The following is a 22,482-nucleotide window of genomic DNA, read 5'->3' as shown; positions in this document are numbered from 1 at the left end:
TGGCAAAACCATCTAACAGGACAATGTGAAATAAAACCTTAGTGAACTTCTAATTGGAGGTCTTTAGCTAGTTTTCCTTCCACGGCTGTGTTCAGCATTTATTAGAATTGGACAAATAACATTTTACGGAAATTGAAATGGAAAGTGACTGTTTTCTTGATGACTTCAAATCAGAATATACAAAGCGTTATTAATAATATGTATTAATAATACTCGCACATGGGGTTTTTTTTCATTATTCATCAATTTTAGTATTAAACACAGACAGTTTTAACAATGGAAATCAAAGCTCTATTTGTAAAACCACGTAAACAGTGAAGAGACTCCTCTTGTTTGTTAGTCATTGTTTTTTGATGCTGAATTACAGTACTTAATAGGTTGTCCCTATAGGCTTCATTTCTTGAGTTAACAGTACTGACAACAGTGAATTACTACAAAGGTATTGACAGTATAAACTTCAGCTTATTCTGCTGTTTTACTGTAACCAGCGCTTAACGGTGTTTAAGAAGAGTTTCATATTATCCATGATCATTCATTTGCTAGACTCTTCAATGGACTCCCAGTCAATGGATGGGGCTCAGACAGACTATCACTTCATTTCACAGAGGCCAACCAGCCATTGTGGTAAACTACTAGCCGAGGGCTACAGAAACATAAGCCAGTTAGTTAGTTACAGAAGGAGCGCACAAGTCTGAATTTGAAATGGCAGCCTGAGGTCTTTGATTCTTCTTCTGGTTACCTAGACATACTATTGCTACAGATCCTCTTGAAGAGTCAGCATCTGACAGATCTACAATAGATAACACCCAGGTTACCAATTGGAAGGTACTCAAATTTTCTTCTTTCTTATACACATACACTTCACAATTGTCGGTTAATACTAACTATTTGCTGAGGATATCTCCTGTAGAGGTGCAGAATTTTAGCTTAGATTTAAATAGAGATTTGAAATAACTGAACGTATTTTAATTTAACTAAGATTTTATTAAATGTCAGTGTGTTTCAAAATACATCTTAAGACTGGATTTCAAAAGAGAGATTTCATTATACATGGTTGAGGCTTGAAAAAAATTACATATTTCACTCTCCAATGAAAGCCCAGCCTCATTTATAATTGACTGAGTATTTCTTCCTTGAAATGAAAGCTAGCTAGCTAATGAAAAAAAATGTAATTTGTATTTATATGATAGTTTTCCAGTATTAAATATACTATTCCTATATAATCTATCATGCTGAGATACAATACATAAATGATTCTGTTGCATTCGATGAAAAGGAAGGGATAAATTTTTAAAAGAAATCAAATATTGACTGCAGTCTAATTTTATGTAATTTATTATGAGCCAGTGACTACCTACATTTATTAAAACAGCAAAATTCACTTTAGGCTAAGTTGTGTAATTCTTGCTTCACAGGAATATGACGGTTACTTTTTATTGAAATTGATTGAGATTCCCAGCTGGGATTCCATAAATTAACATAGCTTACTATCTTTCATGGAAATACGACTATTTGTGCCAGCTGAGAATCTGACCAAATGAACCCATTTTGGTGGACACACAGTCACCGACACTAGCTGTCATTCAACTATATATCTCCTAAAATAAGGGGCTGTTATTATAGCTGAAGAAATAAAGATTCTCACTGTCAAAGTACCCATTACTGCTAATTGCCCTTTCTAGCCATGTTGGGAAAAAATCCAGCACCTGCGTATGCATGGGGAATGAAGAGTGGATATCGCACTGTACGGAATGGAGAACAAAGCACTGGCACACACCGGAGCAGGCACTGCAGCTAAACATGGGCAGTTTGGGCACCTTACGTGTGTCCAGTTTCATGGCAGGAATGAAAGCACACGGCGTTCTGAACGAACCATCACAAAATACCTTTCAGATTTCATGATACTATTAATACGTGACATTGTCTGCAGAGCCCTTTATTGGTGTGTGCTCCTGGTAACATCTGGCTATAGAAACTAGGAAGGAAAAACACAATGAAACAGAAAATATGCTATTTTAGGGAAATGTAAATTTCTACCATGTCTAAAGATGGACAAATACCATGTTTTGCATAATTTCAAAAGCAGCCACATGCCTTTAATAAATTTTCCCAATATTTTAAATTTGCAGAAAAAAACGTAAATTTCAGCCAACATTTCAGTGAGAGCCAATTTCCAGCTGCCTGACTGGCTTTTTGTCATTTGACTTCTTCAATAAGTGCCTTGCAAAATACAGCAAAAGCAATATACCTGCAAGTAATCAAATTGGCATGTGTACGTGACATTTAGGTCTGTTTCTAGTTGTTAAACCAGTTTGTTTGATCAGGTCACCAGTCCATAATCAGCAAGCTAATAATCACCGTACGTTAATTAAGAAAATAACAGAAGTGCAGTCGGTATGCTTTCATTTGCAGCAGTCATGGAAACACGCACCTTATAATTTCCATTGACACTGTTTCCAAGAAGGCAGAAGGAAAACAATGTACGCACCAGCTCCACAGCACAGGTTCAAACTCCTCTCGTTTTGTGGGTTGGGACTTTATTTTTTAAACAAATCTCAGACTACAAAAAATTTATTGACTGACGCTTTTGTAGATACATCCTACGCGTGAGCAGGTATGTAACATATCCTAAAGCTACACGTTCAAGCAGTTGAAAACATAAATGTAACAGTTGTCACATCCAAACGAGATCAGAGGTACGCACGCATCTACACTGGGTTTTGCTTCACGTATGCCAACCCGCATATAAAAACTACTGATGTTTATCCAGCCGCACATGGGCACAGATCAGAGCGTTAAGTAACGGTTCACCTCAGGGGCTGACATCAGACGCTGCACTCCAAAAACCAGCATGACTTTTGTTGAAATTGAGGGATCAGTGCATAAATATTTTTCAAGGTTTCAGGCTGCTGCTACCTTGTCTAATTCACCCATCTACAGCCTGATCCTTGAGACCAATTCTGTCTTATTCAGCCTTATTCATGCCGAGTCGTCTTTTATTTTTTAAATGTTCAAATACATTCAACTCACGCCCAGAGCTATAAACTGATAACTTTAATTTAACTGATAGCTTTAACTAAAGAGTAAGTCATTTCTCAACACGAGTAAGACCAGCCCACAAGAATAATACCAAAATTAAGTATTTCTTGGTTGCTAGTTTCACGTGAACTGAAATATCAGTGCCTGATTTCTGCGACTATTTTTAATTATCACTCAAATATAGAGTGGGTTAAAGAAAACAGTAAAATCAAAAGCGACTTACTGGTAAGAATAAGCAGATTAAACTCTCTATTCTTGACTACTCCATCTAATTACTTGCACATAAATAGACAATGAATAAAAATAAATCTTCAGAATCTCACAATAAAGACTGTATGGAATTACATATTCTTGACTAACGCAAGCACATAAACTCTGCAGGCTTATGTTTGCCTCATTTGGCCACTTGCTTCCAACAACCTCTTCCCGGTATCAGGAAATTAAGTCAGGCAGAGAACTAAGAGCTTATCTGGTTCAAAAATGTATAGGTTGGTTTTCAAAGTTTGCTAGCTCCTCTACCTAGGGAACAACCTACACAGCATCTACTCAACTTCTTCCCTGATTTAAAATACTTAAAAATACAGTCATATGGGCAAAAATAAATAAACCTCTCAAAATAAGCTACTTTCAGCTGTTTTCTCTGATACTGCTTTTTTTCCCCGGTTGTTACTCTGTTGATATATTACCTCTAACAGTCCAAATACAGATTAATCAGTTACTTTAGTACTATGCTTTTATTTCTTTTCAATTGTTGACTTAATTTCATAGTATTACACCCATTACTTATACCGATCACGTTATTAAGCACCTATGGAACAACATGCGCTATGTCTGCTTTTATTTCAACTGGAACAGGGTCAAGGTCCCCTCCCTCTTCTGCTGAAAAATGTTTTTCAATAACTGCTGATTAAGTGGGACATTACAACCAACAACTGCCATAATGACACAGCAATGCAAATCCAAATAATTCCTACTCCTGAAATTCCTCCGAGTGTCACAGCGATCTGACAGTAAACACCCCTGAGATATGGTTAGACTCTTTAAAACAGTAAAATTTCAAATTGCGACGGTTTAAGAATTTAGTTGAACAGTTCATTCCAAAGAGCTAGTCTAGATGTTTGTCTCCTCATTTCAGCAATTCTTGTCCGATTAGCACTTGTCAGTGAGTGTGATGTCATCTATGGAGAGGCGATTCTGAAATGCCTCACATTAGCTAGATACATGATAAACAGTGAAGAATTCCCAAATGCACGAGGTGAAAACTCAATTTCTCATCTCAAATAGGGTTACCAAAGGCAAATGAAGTCTCCATTACTTCATTCTAGATTTTGCATTAAGTCCTGAAAAAATAATTTCCTTTATAAAACAAGCAAATACTTGTGTTGTACACAACACAGGAGATTCTGAGGGTTTGGTAGTTTACTTATTCACTTGGTACTTATTCTCTTTCACGAATATTTATTGATATGACCATAAATCTCAGATATTGTTTCAAATCACACAGATAAACACGAGGCAGAAGAAAACAGCACAATTAGCGAGAGCAACGAAGGAGTCAATGTGGCAGAAATCTGTATGGCTTAGTGGACACAGTAGTCCACTTTGAAAAATCACCCCGTATAATTTGATACAAATAACAATATGTAGTGAGGAGAGGCTGACGAGTGAGCTGCATGTGCCTTCATGGAGAAAATTACTTCTGATTGAGGCCACTTGGCAGCACAGTGTGGGGAAACCTGAACTCTGCTCCCTAATTTGTACCAGATTTACAGACACTCAAACACACATTTTTTAGCACTATTAATGTATTAAATGCTAAAAAAATGCATATACCTTTCTCAAATACTGATATACTTTAATATAAATGCAAAAGTACAGATACAAACACACGAAGAGAGGTAGCTAAGTGGGAATCTTTACACAATGAGTAACAGATGCTACCTCAACACTTGAAAGGACAGGCCACATTTAGCAAAACAAAACAAAACCAACACTGTGAGAATTTTAATAGCATGGAAAAGTGTGAGAATGAACCACGAAAAAAGGCTTTACATTCACTTAACAAAAGATGCTTTTGCTACAGTAAACCCTCCTCTGAACACAAATTTGAGCATCGGACCCTTTGAGCATGTTAGTCCTGATACAACAACGTAGGACTCCAGTTTTATGGTACTATAACCATAATGAAATAATTCTAATTCAATAACATTAAACTAGGTTAAGTTCTGTAATCATTTCTCATAGTCAAATTCATCAGACTTCTCCCTAAATGAAACCACTTAAACGCACGCTCAAATTAAGAACATGCTTATGTGCTTTCCTGTCCAGTGCTTTGCGCTTAAAACGCATGTATCCTACAGTGGGAAAGTATCATTGAAATAATTATCTCATGAACGTGTTAAGTGGTTAGCTTCCTTCCCACCTACCCATATTCTCCCACACTGCCAGCGCAGCAACATAAATCAGCGCTCTTAACAAATTAAGAATGCTTCAGAAAGCCTACAATACTTGACAGTGAGTGGCTGGGGAGAGGTTAGTGAGTATAATTAGTAGTAGTAGCATTAAATAATAACAACTCCGATCCATCAGAGAGGCCTGAAATTCACTGGATCAACATCATGCATTTTGCATGTTCTATGTGATCCATCCAGTATGTCCTAGGAAAACACGCTGCCGCACACAGATTACCCTTAGCTTACGGTAAAACAAGGTAAGTGATGCTCTCTGATTACAAAAAGAGGGAAAAGCTTCAGAAAAATCAATCCATTTGTCCCCTGTTTCAACAAGAACAATTTCTTCTAAATACAAAAAATTACATAAGAAAATGAGCAGGCAAACACTTTATATTGATTCGCATGGGGAAGACACACAGGGACCTTTCTTTCTAACAATTCAGTCAGGAACATCAAAAATACAGAAGAAGGTTCAACTTATTTCATTTCAAATATGGCAGTGGGGGTTGAAGACACCACATGGTAGTTCAGAGTTTGCTCCCTGCTGGGAAGATTTCTATACAAGACTTCTCAGCTACTTCTTCAGCCTTTCAGTTAACTCAAAGGAGTAGCCGTTTCCAACCACTACGCTTTCACAGCAGCCTGGAGACAAGTTTAACAGCAATCTGAACAACCCTAACAGAAACAATTCAGCTTCCCCTTTTTTGGGGGGGAAGAAATTTTTACAAGACACTACCAAAAAAAAATATTCCCAAGTTCCTCACTGGGAAGCTGGCTTTCTCTTGGGTTTTGTAGAAATTTTTTTAAGCGTCCAGGCTCAAATATTTCAGACGCTATATGTTCAACCAGGGTGAAGACATGCACTGATAAAATACGGGAGATGAATATATGCTGTAGCAATCTGAATAAATTTTCGGTTTCTGTCGAGCACTAGGATTGCCAGATACTGTTCAATCACCGAGACTTTCAATATTCCCCTCAGAAGCACAACCTCCAACTAGAGGTACCTAGATGAATCACAGAAATGGAAGTACACGACGAGTCTGCAGCTAACACCATAGATGATAATAAAGGAAAACGGTAACAAAAGTTTTCCTACTGAACTAGTTGCTCCCCCCACCCCAACAACCTGACCCCATGACTGTCCACGCTACTCCTCTCACTTGGCTTTTAGTTAATAGTGATCCCAATTTTAAATTTTCATCTTAGAAAACATTGCCTTTCCCTTCCTCCCTGTGAGAACTGAAAATATTTTAATTCCATGAGAACAGAGAGAAAGGGTGGAACGAGGTGCCCACACTCTCTTCTGTTTGACAGTAGATGGCAATACCTAATCTTGACAAACCGACCACTGCAGAACAGCTTAAAAAATAATCATGCTGTTGGCAGTAGGTGATTGGAGTGCAAACTGGGAAATCAGTTTAGAAAAACCCCTTAAATATACTTCTTAAGAAGGTCAATACCCGTCAAACAAACCACTCCCACTTTTACTGAAATGCTTCGTTCGCTCTTCAGTCCGTTGAGTTTTCTATTTAGCTTAACTAAATTATTTCGGTAATTCCTGTTATGCAGAGACGCAATGCTACCTCTGCGCACTGAACCTCTCCAGCCTGTTATGTAAATTGGCTGAACTTCAAAAGTTTTGTCCAAAAAGGGAGATTGCGCCAATTTGTGAGCGACTCCTTACATCTTCATTGTGGGACCCGAGCAGAAGGAATCATTTCTCACTTTCAGCCTGGGAGAAACTTTATGACCATGATTTAACGACTAACTTAATAGAAAAAGGAATGGAAAAGAGCTGCTCTATGGACACTATAAATCCACACCAACCTGATGTAATTGAGCTTAACAGCAAGAATAAGGTGTAAAAATATATTTTTGTAGCCAAAAAAAAAAGAGTTATTTTTAAACACTAAGTTCTTCCTGCAGCCACTCACTTTTAACATAAGTTGCATCAGGGGATCTGGTAGGAAGGACACATTTTTATTAATTTTCCCCTTATCTGTAAGAAGAATGCTGATTTTTTTTTCATTTATGTTCCTTGCCTGCAGGTAGCAGACCAAGAAAATCATATAGCAGAAATTTTTCCTTTTGATTAATTTCTTTCCATGTGTTATGTTATTTCTTATATATAATTGATTTCAGGTTTTGCTCGTAGCTGTACATCTTTTTTATATCTGTACCTACTGCCTTCCTTCAATCAAGAAAGTTGAAGGAAATTACCTGAATTTTGTTAAGTTTATTAAAAAAAGAGCTCTGTGAATATTTAAATTGAGTTTTGAAATGCTAATACAAGAAAGATATTAGAGAATTTTAATAGTAGGTTCAATTTGACCCACAGACTATTGTAGAAAGGGTCAAATTTTATTCAAATTATTTCTTTACAGCAAAAAATATGAACCCTTTGATTTTATAAAAGTAGATTAATATTCTTCACTGCTAGGTCTTTTGGCACTTTGGTGCATGACAGCATTAACTGTGCTTGTACATAAACTTTTCAAAGACCTTTAAATGTTCCAGCAATTTGGAACTTCACTTTTATTTACCCTCTTGTTTTCTTTTCTCTTACCATTATTCAAGAGGCCACAAAAAACCCTGACAGCATCTACAGTCCGGTTGCTCTTAGAGCCAAGGCCAGAATACTTCCAATCAATAAAAGTGAAATGATGAAAAAGTGACCATTCAAAACATGCTTAGGGAGACATTAATTTCAAAAAACAGTAAGCAAGTGAACTGTTAATGCCAAAGTTCCGTTTGCATGGGAAAAAAAAAAGAAAAAAAGATGCACATGGAACATGAGCTGCAAAGACCACTGCAGTTAAATGTCAGAGCCAGGTTTCAAGCAGGGGCTCACGCCGAAATAGAGGTTCGGTCCTCCAATACCCTTATTCACAAAAGAGTCACGGCAATTATTTGACTGTTGGGGCTCTGTTTTGCAAGGTGCACCTTGTTTGGCTCATAGGAGTCAGAAAGGACATATTTATCCTGCAGATGAACCTGAGGGCTTATCGATTTTACCTCAACGTGAGCACAGAGAGAATACGAAAAAAAGGCAAGTGGTGTGTGCTACTGTCATTACCCAACGTGAAGAGGCAGAACTAATCATGAAAGATCATATTCATTTACCAAATGAAGAGTATGATGTTTTGCCAAAGAACTGAAATTGTTTTGAAATATGAGTGTTATGAAAGGTGCTTATAGAATCTTCCTCTCCTCAAATCTTCCCACCTGCTGGCAGTCAAATTGTTGCCATACTATAAAACCCTCAACGTAGGTGCCATAAGGAACTTTTTTTTTTTTTTTTTTTTTAATGACACAACACACGGAGTCACAGTATAAAAGATTAGTTGCAACTTCATTCTGGAATTCCTCCTCCCAGGAATTTTTAATAGTGACTTCCTTGGTACTATGATGTCAGCGTGGCTGCAAAACTGGTAACAGCGAAGGGTGTGAATCCAGAGGCATCTTAACTGCTCCCATGCCACTGTATGAAAATAAAACCTACAAAGCATGTTTCAATACTCTAAAGAATGAAACAGAAGGTTATCTGGATATTCTTGAATTAGCAACATTGTTCTGTCTTCTGACAAAAAGTGAGAGTAGAAGTTTCATCTTGGGAAAGGCTTATTTAAAAAGTATTAATTATGATGTATTTATATCATTTGGAAAAATAACAGAAATAACGGTACCTGTTCTTGCTCTAGGGTAAAGTTGGTAATTGAAATATAGAAAGTGATTTAAACTAGAAAAGAAGGGGGATGAGTTTTTTGCATTGGCACTTTAGAACAAGCATTGTACTACGATATTAGAAAGCAAGAAAACAGAAATATTCACAAAAAAAAACCCCAAACCTAAATCACGAACTACTTTCCCACATGAAAGATTTCAAGTTGATTACAGTTGAAAACAGATTGTGGAAACCATTAACAGATGCTAGCAATGACAAAAGCAATTTCATAAACTGTACCAATAATTGTTCTAGCCCTGTACCTTCTCCTACTGTCCCATCTTGATCATCCATTTACCAATTTAATCACCACACTTGCACCCTCTGAGATTGGCAATGGACTCTGAAAAGGTTCATTGTTAGAAGGTGGCGTCTCAGTCAGTCAAGACTGTAACTTCTTGTATGCTATAGATCATAACAAAAGCAATTGGGAAGATCAAATTTTCATAGAGATCCTGTCAAACGCAAGGATATGGAGTGAGAAGAAGACTTACTGTCTCTTTTAGTTGTTTTAATTCTACCTACAGTCTTAACAGCTTCACAGCAGATGCTCCACAGCAGATGCTGTTCTGTGTATTTCTGGTGATACAAGAGGAGGAAGAGAAGAACAGAGAGGGGATGAGGATCCTGACTCAACACCCTACTAAAATCACAGCAGCAACACAGAACTACCGCAGTACCACAGCGCAGTGATTTTCCCGAAGGGAATTTTTTAACTAAAGCCTACAAAGCAAACAGGAGGTTGGGCATAAAGCTCTCAGAGATGAATCTGTGATGCTTGTAGATAATCGTCTACATTAGGAGTAATTTTGCAATGCTAGTTTATCAGTAGTTTTATTAAATGTCAGATAAAGCAAACAAGGGAAATTTCCTGTTTGCTTATACAGAAATATTATCCCTGAAGCATTTTTCCACACATTATGGTATATTTTATAGTTTTTAAACCCACCATTTATTTCTGTATGATTCATATCTGCTAACTTTTACAAAACAATTTTTGAAACTACTGGCAATCTAATTTGAAATACTGGCAATGTAATTTGCCCCATGATACATGGTTAACATTGATGCAAACATTATCCAGTTCCAGTGGATTGTTTCAGCTAGATAAGTATGAAAATAATGTTTAAATTTACAGGCTTAAAAAAGAAGAAATAAAAGAAAGCACCGTTCGTGTAAGAAGATGGCTTCCTAATTCTGTGTCTTTCACTTAAATTATATGTATCTATATAATAAAAATTCAAATATTTGATGATTCATACATCTATGATAAGTGCCATTGATTTTTATAGCTATACAAGTGTATAAAAAAGAAAGAAAAATGTATGAGAACGTCTGTTCATATTGTTTTCTACAGGTAAGGTATGCTAAATTCCAATTATTCACCTCTCCAATAAAGGAAACTCCCTCCTCTTGCATTTTACACCCAAGAAAGCATATGAAAGCTAAAGGTGCAACGTTAGGAAAATATTCAAGACTCCCTTTTTACTTTGTTTGACTCCTCCAGGGTTTGGTTTTCTTTAAGCTCAATCTGAAAGAACAAGGAATAGACACATCCACACCAACCAGTCAACACCTGTCAAATAACATCTATGGCACACTGCTCCGAACAGTCCAATGAAATCCTCTGAGGATTCAGGATCCAGAATTTTCGGTGAATCCTCTCCACAGAGCAAACCGTGATACTGGCAAGCAACCAGAGCTTCTTTGCATGTCCTAATCTCACCATCCAGGATCTCAAACACGTGAGTAACACGATGCCTGGTACTCAAGAAGCCTTTCTCTACAGCCTCTCTCCTTTGCCAAGCACTGCTATAGCAAAGCAATTTCAAACACCATACCCCAAAATAGGGTGAATTTTATCTTACACATGGCCAGGTTATGCTCGGAGCATAAAGCTTTTCAGAGCAAGGAGGGATGAAAAAGTTCACTCTCCAACTCCAATGGAGCCACTACTCTAAACACAGAACTTCTCTGTCAGTCACGTGAGTAGTGAGTGGCAGATACTGGGATTTGCTAATCACTGTTCTCACTCACCTGCTGGAGGGAAAAATGTGATGCAAGTAGGAGCACTTTGAAGCCACTAATGATGCTGCTGCAGTGTATTTAATGGCCAGCATGTTAGCTACGATGAAAGAGGAACCTCACATCAAGTACATTAAGGGATCAGAGGAATACATACTCATTACTCACTGTAATTTTACATCCTCAGCTTCAAGACAAAATACTCACATTTTCCTCATACAGGAAAGACACCCTATACTGCTATACAAAATTAAGGGGTCTTTTTTTCTTATTTTTATTTAATATTTTCTATTTTTGTATGTAGCTGCAATTATTCCTGTTCAGCTTTTGTTTCTAGCTGCATTTCCTCAGATGGAAACTGCTCTCTCATCTCCGTACATCATCATGCAATTAAATCAAAAAAGCAGAAAAAAGGAATCTGGACTTTTTAGGTCCAGAAATCAGCAGTGAACTCATGACTTCTCTCACAGGTTGCTATTTCTCTTCAAATCGTTATTGCTTTTTTTCCCCTGTCTTTTCTGATATAAACGAAACAGAGAATACCGCAGAACAATGAGCCCCTGAAAGACCGCCCAAATGCGATCTCTAATAACATGATCAAAGCTACAGAACTTGTACGTAGAATTCAGTACCAATTTGGGTTAGACCTCAGTAAAAAGTAAGCACACCTAATCGGACGCATAACTCAATGATGCAGTTAAAGGGAAAACTTAAAAACACAGCAGGTGATATAACAGGCACACATGGGAAAAAACACCATGCTTAAAGTAACTGGTAGTTCTAAAGCAGCAGCAAAGGAAAGCTGAGATATTAGGAATTAGCTGAACTACAAACTTCATGATCTTTGTCTAGCAGATGCATTCTAGAATGAATGGTAATTTAGCTTAGTGAGATTCTTATAATTTGACAAATACAATAAAAATACTGCTTAACAGTATGTAAGAGTTGTAGAATTATGTAATTAGTTACTCATATTCTTAGAGATTCTTGAAATAACTACAGGGGATTCGTTATCTTTAATCCCATAATGGAGTTTATCAATATTCACAACAAAACTGAAAGGTCTCAAATTAGAACTAAATCTTTAGATCAGACTATAAGAGAAATGAATAGTGTATATTTTTCATAGAAACCAAATAATCTGAAAAGATTCAGGTGGAATAAAATGCAGTGTTCAGCTACAACAAGCCACAAACCGGGCATCAGCAGTGTCCCTCCAGTGCAAAGCAATCCCAACCTGAGGGTCCACTACATTAATGTACAGTTTCTTTTCTGTGGCTATTCAGATCTCAGTTTGTCCACCAGATTGTCAGTTATGATCAGTTACAATGATAAGAGTTGCTGTAGTTTACAATGATGCACCCTAAGGAGGAAATGTCATTTGTTTTGGTTTTTTTAAGAGCTTCAAAGAATAACAACATTACAGCATTTATCGTGTTAACCGAAAATAAAATGGACTACTAACCTGTGCTTCACCAGCATGCACATCTTACAATCACCGTGAAAAAAATTTACTTTCATTATCACATCTCAGGAATACATAATATAAGCATACCATAGTCCAGGTCACATACACAATAGGATTTATTGTCATTTACAGTTATATATCTTTATACATACAGGTATACAAACCCCAAAATACAAATAAGCAAACTACACCTTTTAAAATAAACTAGAAGCGCATATTACAACATATTTGACTTCTTTAATATCCTTTCCTGCTCACTTTTTTACTACTTTAATTTGATTCCTCACTGGTTAGAATTGCAAGGTTGCACAAAATACATTGCATTTCCCCTAGAGTTGGCATAACCTGCTGGTTTTCAGAGTTAATCACTAATTAATAATTTGAAAACACAAAGTCATTATGTCATTTCCAGACAATGAGCTTTTAAATGGTGCATGTTATGTCCTAGCCTTTTCAGTAAGAAAAAAAAAGTTTTTTCCTCCGGAAACCAGATGGCTGGTAAGTGTTATTATGAGGCTATGTAAATCTCAAAGCAATAAGCATCAAATCAAAACAAGAATTCATTCCCCTCTCCTCTTATCATGATTGTTGTTTTGCTGAACCAACTTGTGGAATAATACAACTCCTACACATTAGGCCCCTGGATGCTTTGGCAATGATGAGTCCATAACCCTTTCATAGCAAATAGGAGTTCTGAAAACATTTTTCACCTCTGCGTTCAACCTTCCAAATATCTTGTTCTACATGCCAAATTTAAATGAGGCAATCTTATTCCAGGCTGAGTCTTCTCAGTAAACTTATTCATTTGAAAACTTTATTGGCTCCACTACTACCCCAATTTGATTACCAAAATATCCTTGACTGGCTTATGTTTTGGGTTTGGGTTGGCCAAGGTTTTTCCCTACTAGGAAAGAAACCCAGAAGAGTTATTTGTTATTTTCTCTCACTTAAGGAGTAAACACCTGCACCTTCAATGGAAGTGCCAGTTTCATCCTACAACTAAAACTCCACACTTCAAAGAAGTCTTTCAAAGTTCAACTACTAAAGCTGCATCACTATGCAGTGCTCTGTTTTACAAAACTTGCAGATTCCTCTAAATAATCTTAAATTGCTAGGGCTGCCCAAAAAGAAAACTGAGAAACTAAATTCCAAATATTGATTTCCAAAGGAAATTAGCTTCTAAATATTTAGAAGTATCTTAACTGACAAAACATATACTTTCTACTTTCAAAAACTTTCTGTGGAGCCAAATATTTTGAAGAGGTCTGGTATAGGAAGAAACTGTAAAAAAAAAATGGATTGGAATGTCATTCTATATTTCTTAGTCTTATTCTTCACTCTTGTTTTTATGTTTTTTCCATGACACATTCACTACTATTAAATTTTAGTATTGAATTTTATCATTTTGTATTTTAAATCCTTACACATGGCATTTAATATTTGTGGAAACATTTCAGTGTTCTTACATCATAATGTTTCCTGTCTGTATTAACATGTTAAAAATAAAATAGTTCTAGCTATATTAGATTGTGTCATTTTATGATGTGAATAAGAGCAGTGACAATTATGTACCACTGCTATTGGTTTATCATGAAATAATGTCAAAATATGACTAAAGAACTAATCCATAAAATAAATTGAAACTCTTTTCCCCAACAGACTTCTTGTCAAATGCAATTCCCTTTAATGAAAAAGAAAATATTTGCCAAAACATTTTCCAGTAAATAATTGCCACTTTTTAAAATTTCCTGACATAGCTACTAACGTATCTGTCTGATCTAAGTGACGCTGTCTGAGCAGGGGGGTTGGACAGGATGACCTCCAGAGGTCCCTTCCAACCTCAACCATTCAGCGGTTCTGTAATAGTATAAGGAGATGTTGCACATTTTCTTGTACTATCTCATCAAGAGCCAAAAACAATAGAGCACTCTGTAGTATGCCAGTACTTCGAAGTCCAGCATCAAGCAGACTTAAGTGAAAAAATGATATTCTTGAATTCCTCCAGAATTACCAAAACAAGAACGAATGTTCTAGTGAGATTTTAATTACATACAGGCTATTTGTAGCACTGAGGCAATAGGTCCAACAGGTCCATGAATGCAATCAACAGCACCTGCATTTGGGCCACGGAAGGTTCAACTGTACATTAGACAAGTTCTGCACTCCCGCGTTCCTTCAGTTTTACACCATAAGTGCGTTTCTTCCGTCTGCTGGTGTTCTACTTTAAACCTGCGAAAATTTCACTGACACACTTCATGTGACACTCTTCATACATGCACAAGCACGTCCCTAGAAAGGCCAAGCTCAATTTACACACATGTTGTAGGTTACATTTACTGCGAGCTCCGTTTCTTATAAACCTGGGTCCTGTGCACTGTGTGACTGCTTAAATGCAAGGTTGAACTTATTTTTGTAATAATGGAAGGCATGGTTTTTATAATATAGCATGCAAAGCACCTGTTTAACTTTGGAAGTATAACATTTAGAGGTCCAGTATGTTTAGTAATCAGACAAGATCCACTGCAGTATTTTGTTTAATGTTGCGTTATTCATAGAGAAGAACGCTTAGTTAACTGAATTGGGTACCACTGCACTCAGCCTGTAGGAAAGCCAATTATACCATGCCAGCGCTGACCCAGAAACACAGATAATGTTATGATGCTTTGCCCGTTTCAGTTTTAAAGATCAAAATGTTGCTTTTACACAACTTCCTTAAAACAATTATTCCTTAATGGAAAAGAAGTCACTACAGCATTTTGCCTGATGTTCAATAAAAATTTCCTTTTCAGTTTCAATCCATTCCTCTTCATTGTAACTCCTCTAAAGATACTACGCTTTTTTAGATGTTTATACCTTCAAATACTAACAGCCTTTTGTCATGACCCTTTAAATTATCACCTTACTAAAAGGCAAGTGTTCTTAGAATTTAATCATTCTCACATACTACTGCCTAAGAGTTACTCAAGATATCTCACTGCTCGATCCTTTGAGCACTCTTTTTTTTTTTTTCTTACATCTTCTGGTACCAAGGTGAGTAGAACTGAATACAGCACAATTTCTGCATATAGTTTCTGCTTCACACTGATCAAAAAGGCTGAGGAGAAACTGTCACACCGTAGAGAGCTCTGGAAAAAGAGAAGGAACCCATGTATCCAGGACAAAACTAAGGGTTGCGTCAGATGTTATCCAGTACAGATACGCAGACAACCAACTCAAATAAGTTGTACTATCAAACACTGTCAATTTCAAGACTGCTTTCAGAAGAAGAGAAGAGGTTTGAAATCAAAGTATAAAATGTAGTAGCAATATTGATAATAATGGTCAGCCACGGTTAATAATACGGAAGGAAACACTAAAAACTGCTCGCCACACTCCTTGTCGCAGGCTGTAATGTTGTCATGCCATATGATAACAGAAATTCTTCTGAAAATAATTAGATTTTCAAGATGGACATCTTTATAGAAGAGACACTGCTACGAAAAATAGAAGTATAAAACTAAAACACTGCAATCTGCACTAAAATGAAATGTCACCAAGCATTACAATATTTTGTTACTCCTGTGGGTGAAGAATAAGGAGCAGAGGAACTGTGGTTTATCTCCCCAGTTCATGTCAAAGAACTTGGAAATATTTAAAGATGTGCAAGGTAAGAAAACCAGACCACGCAATGGCAGTCAGAAGCTCACATTCATTCTTACTGATTAAGAATTTTCACTTATGTTTTACTTTCTTCCTCCTCCTGCCCTCTGCCATCATCGCCACTCAACTGTCATCAAATACAACAGTTCAATATATTTTAATTTTAAACACTTTAAAGTGTATTCATTTTATGATGGCTATCAATAATATTAGACTATTATGCCAATACTACTGGAGAAACTATCGTTATCATGTCACTACCAACATTTAATTGCTATTTATTTAGCACAAGCCTGTTGGACTTTTTTTCTTTTTATGTACCCTTTTGAGAGTTTTCTTTATGTCCCAGCAAAAGAAAACACTCACAATAGGATTTTTTTCTCATCATCAATATCCAGGCTTGAAATATCCTTAAAGGGTTATTCTGTTGCCAGTTAATGTCTTCAAATGTCCTTGCAGTTTCCTCTGGCAAGCAATATCAAATTTCAGGGAGTAGTGCACAATTAAAACCAATATATTTGTGCCTTCACCAAAACAGGTAATACCAGATGAAGGAATCTGTTTTGGTTTTTAAGTCAGAAAAGAAAGCAACTGGGCGAGGGGGAAAGATTGCGAAGAGAAATTTGGATCAGTCTTCGTAAAAACAAGCATGCCTTCTTCCCTGTCCCCAGCCTCTCTCATGATGCTCTCTTCCTCACGCGCTTTGCAGGTGGCCATCATGACATTCGTAAGCCTTTGTGCCCAGAACCAAACGCTTTTCAAACCTCACACTTGGTGGGGCACAGCCTTCCCACATAACATACAAACATAAAGATGCCACATTTGGTTTAAGTCTCAGAGCCAAGAACAGGGTAACGCAGAAGAGCCTACTGCTGCCGGCCACTGCCGGGAAGAAAGTCCTTCGGTCTAGACCATACAGCCGATTTATGGCAACGCACATGCAAGAGAACATAGTACCGAGAAAATATCCTTGGTTAGAACAAAATACATAGGAAAACAAAACCATTTTGGAGCACAGTTGGTTCTGTATGGACCTAAGTTGTGCTGTATTGGTAGATCCATTAATTATTTATGTTTATTAATTTAATGAAAAAGAAATTATTCTAATTAATTTCTAATTATATTCTTTAGCAAAACCATCTTTTGACATTGTTATAAGGTTACTTCTTTGCTCTGGTTATTACTGTTGTACTCTACTACTCTAGAAGACTCAAAACTTTGATAGTTGTCCTCTGCAAAATCATATGTATCGTATTCTTGATGGACAAAGACATTCCTAACACCAATAGGCTTTTATGAATAACTTCATCAAACTAGCTACATGAAAGGTAAGACAAAATGAGTAACAGTAGAACAGTAGAACAAAAAAGGTTAACTTAAGATATATTTTGAGAAAAATACATCAGGGATAAGCATTTTAAAATTAAGCCCTATTATCTGAATGAAACAAAGCTACAGAGTGGGAACTGCAACATAAGAAATCCTTAGAAATATCTTCTTTGAACTGAGTGGCAAAAAGGAAAATCAGATTGGGTTTTAAATATCTTGGAAAATGGCGTAGCTAAGTACTAAGATGTTCTTACATAAGACTTGACTTAACCTATAAAACTACTTCTACGCTTTTAAAAACTGAGTTTTCTTTAAACAAAAGATCAACTTCTGGGGGCGGCGGGGATGAAGAGGGGAACTTACCACAAAGGTTCGATGGTTTTCAACACAATTTAATACAAAAATAACTTTATAAGAAGAGGTCTACTAATTGACAGCGCTAATGCCAGCATTCTAAATAATTTCTACACCAAATCTAGAAGTTTGGGGTTGTTTTGGAGAAAAAACAACTGATTTTTATAACTGATTACAGTCATAAAAAATATGAAAGCTGGTGAGTATAGCAGATATGTAGTTTCATTCCTGTCTTACTTCCAATGAAAATCATCACTAGAACAATAAAAACATCTGATGTCTATCTGATCAAGACTCATTCTCTCTGAAAAAGTCTGGAACAGAACACTTTACATTTCTCGATCTGATCAGTGTTAAACAGGGCTATTAAAAATGCATGGAAATTCAAATATACTCTGATATACTCAAAGTGGGATCAACAGTCCATACTGGCCTCAGAATCACCCATGGGGGAGATCTGCTGTCAGACTAAATATCTTTTTTAAAAAGAAAACCGCAGGATCATCAATGGGGCTACTAATTAGCCTGCTAACTCTAGACTGAAATAGTCTTGTAAAGAATACACCACCTTCATCAACTTCATGGAATAAAAGCTTGGTTGTTTTAGTTCGAAGATGGACAGTAAGAACCTCTCATTGCTGACTGAAGTTGACAGTGACCAGAGAACCATAGACAAGAAGAAATCCGAAAGTGAATCAGGGCACACCTATACTGGTGTTTCTACTCAGTTTAACAATGACAAATATGCCTATGATGAGGACAGTCCCTGTGCCACAGCAAAGGGAAGCGGGTGGTATGTTCAAGTCTCTGAAGTAAACAAATACTTGTTGAATACTCACTGAGAACTATATGATAATGGTTTGTGGGATGCGGATGGTGCTTCTCTCCTTTGGCAGGAGATGTTCAAATTTTCATTCCCTCATTTCCCTTACTTTATTTCCATTTTGTACTGATTCTCTAATGGAACTTTGTTATCAAAAAAAAAAAAAAAAAAAAAAAAAGGTGAATAAAATATAAAATATTCGCTGTGCCATAAAATATTGCTTTATGTCATACTGACTTTTGTGGGGTATTTTAGTATTTCATGGTAATAGTTAGCGTTACTCAAGAGATGAGCCTAAGCTGATCTTAAGTACCATCCGGGAGGTTTATACATTTTCAGACTCATAAATTCTCCTTATGAATTGGGAATCATTTAAAAAGCTCTGGAAATATGGAAATAAACCATAAAGTACAAATCATGGTACTAACATCTCTAATTCATCTCAAAGGTGAAAAGGGGCATATTCTTCACTGTCAAAGGAGGAAGAGCGGGTTTCAGCCACTAAGTTCAATAGCCTACTGTTCTGAGTCAGATCTGGATTCTTCAGGACCACAGGGTTAAAAACCAAACCCAAACAAAAAACCCACACCATCCAGGAATTATTTGAGTCCTTTAATCTTCAAAGGTGGATAAACTGAATCTTATGTGGTTTACCTTACAAGCACCACTCGGGCACCATACTACATAACATTTTTCCCAATGGAAAGAAGCCAACGTCTTTAGCCAAATGTCTAGCCCAATCCTTTGCTGGCTCTTCTGCTTTGCACCACTGCAAGCGCCTATCTTTGGTGGTGTGCACCATACAATATGATAACAGATCTATGAAAAGTGACCTTGATTTGAAATTTCACAGGGCAAAAACTTCCCAAAATTATGAAACCTGTCCAATAAAAGAGGCCAATGCGGACTAAAAATTTTATTTGAAAATTAAACTTTTGTCTAAAAAATTAGCTCCCTACCTGAGAACACTAAAAGCTTATTTATTTCTTGTCTGTCCAAGACAGTAAAGTCCATAATTTACTGTAGTTTATAAACTATAATTCACTTTGTTAAGCTTTGTTCTGAACTCTGAATCATACAATCTCCTAATGCAAACAAATGTCTTAGAATTTTACAGTGAAGATCCCTATATCCAGTGTGATTTCACTGGTCATTTTCATTTTCAATGAAAAGGAAGTTACGGCAGCTAAGGACAAACTGTGACACTACCACCTGGCTTATCTGAATTTTGAGGGGATGCCAGGCACTTTCTAAGGGAGGGCACACACAGTTCTGCATAAGTATTGCATCACTCTTGAAACAGTCACCTTTTGCTGAAGAAACTATTGCTTTAAATTATTTCCTTTACTAAATATATCCTCTATTTTCCCAACAAGCTATTTAAGAATCTAAACGTGGGAGTCTCTAATATCAGCCAGTAGCTTCTAGTCGCCACAGTTTCATCCAGTCATACCACGAGTGTTGCTGAAGAGGACAGTCTCCTATGAACAAATGCAAAATATCCATATTTATTCTGTTGAAGAGTCTCGATCTCTTAAAATATTTCTATTTACAGCCAACATGCCAGGGAATGACAATCTAGACTGTGCAGGAAGTTGAATTCAGGCAAGAAAGAACAAAACTGCAGATTAAAGATTTTGCTTCTATGGTGTCGCCCGTTTCCAAGGAAATCTGACTTTCAGTATACCATTATTTGTAGTTTTGAGGGGGGTTTTTGTAATTATTTTTTTAAGATCAGAATAATAATGCCTACTCCATCAAATATAACCATAAACTTGATCACAAAGACCTATGCGTTTCATTCCTATGTGCTTTCTTACTTTAATTAATAATATTAATCACAATTTTAAAAATAAAAGATACAACCAGATCAAATTTCTGTTCAAATTACTGTTCAACTATCTCTCTATCCTAACTCCCAAATAATAAGAAGTGCAATTCTCACAATCTCCTCTTATAATCAGACTTCCCTGACTGAGCTTTCCACAGGAAACTCTAATCTTTAACTCATCATCTATTAGAGCAATGAAATAATTATCAAAAGATATTCATAGGCATGAAAGTCAGAACTTCCTTAGGACCTGACATTATATGTTATAATTCACTTCACTACATTCACTACAAAGTATTATTCACTACAATACATTTGTAGTTACTGCTTACCTACACAAAACTGTTTTTTTATTATTATCATTTATGATTCCATATGTATATTTTTACATACAGTGACATATCATTACCACTGTTTGAACTGACTTGGCCTTATTTTATTTCCTACAACATAAACCTTCAAGCAGATATTACAGTTTAAAGCACAGGAGGCTGTTCACCTCTTGGAAAAATGCATACGAAAGTCTAAGTATGGAACCGTGCTGGTCAATACATGACTAATACAGGTCAGTTACCTCTAATACACATTTTGTTACCTCTTCAGCCAAACAGCTGCAGCTTTTAATTCAAGACTGAAGCTTGGATACACAGTATGGACGTTCATCAAAATTTGAATCTATGTTTTGAGCCAAGCTTCTATCCTTCAAGGCTTTATTTCAGAGTGTAAGTCTCACTTTTGGGAATCTAACATGTTATTGCAGATGTAACCAGTGACACTAGGGCTTCACTTTTAAATAAAAATTTATTCTTATTCGTCTTATTACGTGATGCTTTGCAGCTGGACTGATTCAGCCATTTATGACTGTTTCATCACATGAAAACATTACATATACAATTTTCCATAAAAATTCTACTTAATTCTAGTTGTTAAATATACTCTGTATTAGTTATTAATCTGTAATAACGGTAAGATACAAAGTTGCTTATAAAGGAATACCGGAGGAGCCTATTTTCTGCTTTCGGTCACATAACATTTTTTCAGGACTACAGAAGTTTAAAGAAAATCAAACGACAAGAAACAAGTTCTCACTGACATCAGCAGCAAATCCTGAAATATCTTTTACTTGCTGTTTATTGCAGCATGTTTTAAGGCAGGACTTCAGGAGCCAGGACACCCAGCCTAGATTTCTAAGTCAGGGAATTATTTGTCTGTTGAAATACTCTGGTTATTATTCACCTTTAAAGAGTTAAGTGTTTCCTACATAAGCTCACTAGACCTGGACGGAGGAATACATGTTGCTACAGTTTTGAAAAATAAGTTGTAACTTACTGATCAGTCCTACATGACCTTAAGAGAGGTAAAGCGGAATCCTTGGTGTAGCTAATAAGTATGATTGATCCAAAGCTCACAGGATTTAATAATAAGGTCTTGAGAGACAAAGAAAGCCAGTGTTCCTAGAGCTACTCTCACACAGAACAAGAGCTGTGGCTGTGCTCTTTGGATTACAGCAATTCTATCTGTTTATCTTTAAGCGCGAGATGGATGTACAATTTGATGACAAGACATTAGAAAGCATCATGAAGACATTACTACTGAGTGTGCTCCATTGGGTACAACATATGCTACTGAGATACTGGAAATATGATGTAAGGATAAGATATTGCCCAGGGAAATCATTTACTGAAGGCAGATAAACAAAGCATGTAGTGCAAAACCCAAAATAACACAGTTGCCTCTGTAGAATAGCAGAAAGTCTACTAATGTAAAACAATTCCTCAGTTTCACTGCTCTGCA

At 36.5% G+C, this 22,482-nt stretch overlaps 1 protein-coding gene across 2 annotated transcripts in view; it reads right to left on the bottom strand.

Annotated features, from left to right (window-relative positions):
* Positions 1–22,482, bottom strand: part of ZFPM2 (zinc finger protein, FOG family member 2) — a 317,200-nt gene that overhangs the window by 252,455 nt on the left and 42,263 nt on the right. The gene's annotated exons all lie outside the window — the stretch shown is intronic.

This window comes from Chroicocephalus ridibundus, chromosome 2 (assembly GCF_963924245.1).
Source record: "Chroicocephalus ridibundus chromosome 2, bChrRid1.1, whole genome shotgun sequence".
NCBI classification, from domain to species: domain Eukaryota; kingdom Metazoa; phylum Chordata; class Aves; order Charadriiformes; family Laridae; genus Chroicocephalus; species Chroicocephalus ridibundus.
Note: the sequence above shows the minus strand (reverse complement) of the source record. Positions and strands in the feature narration are given on the sequence as shown.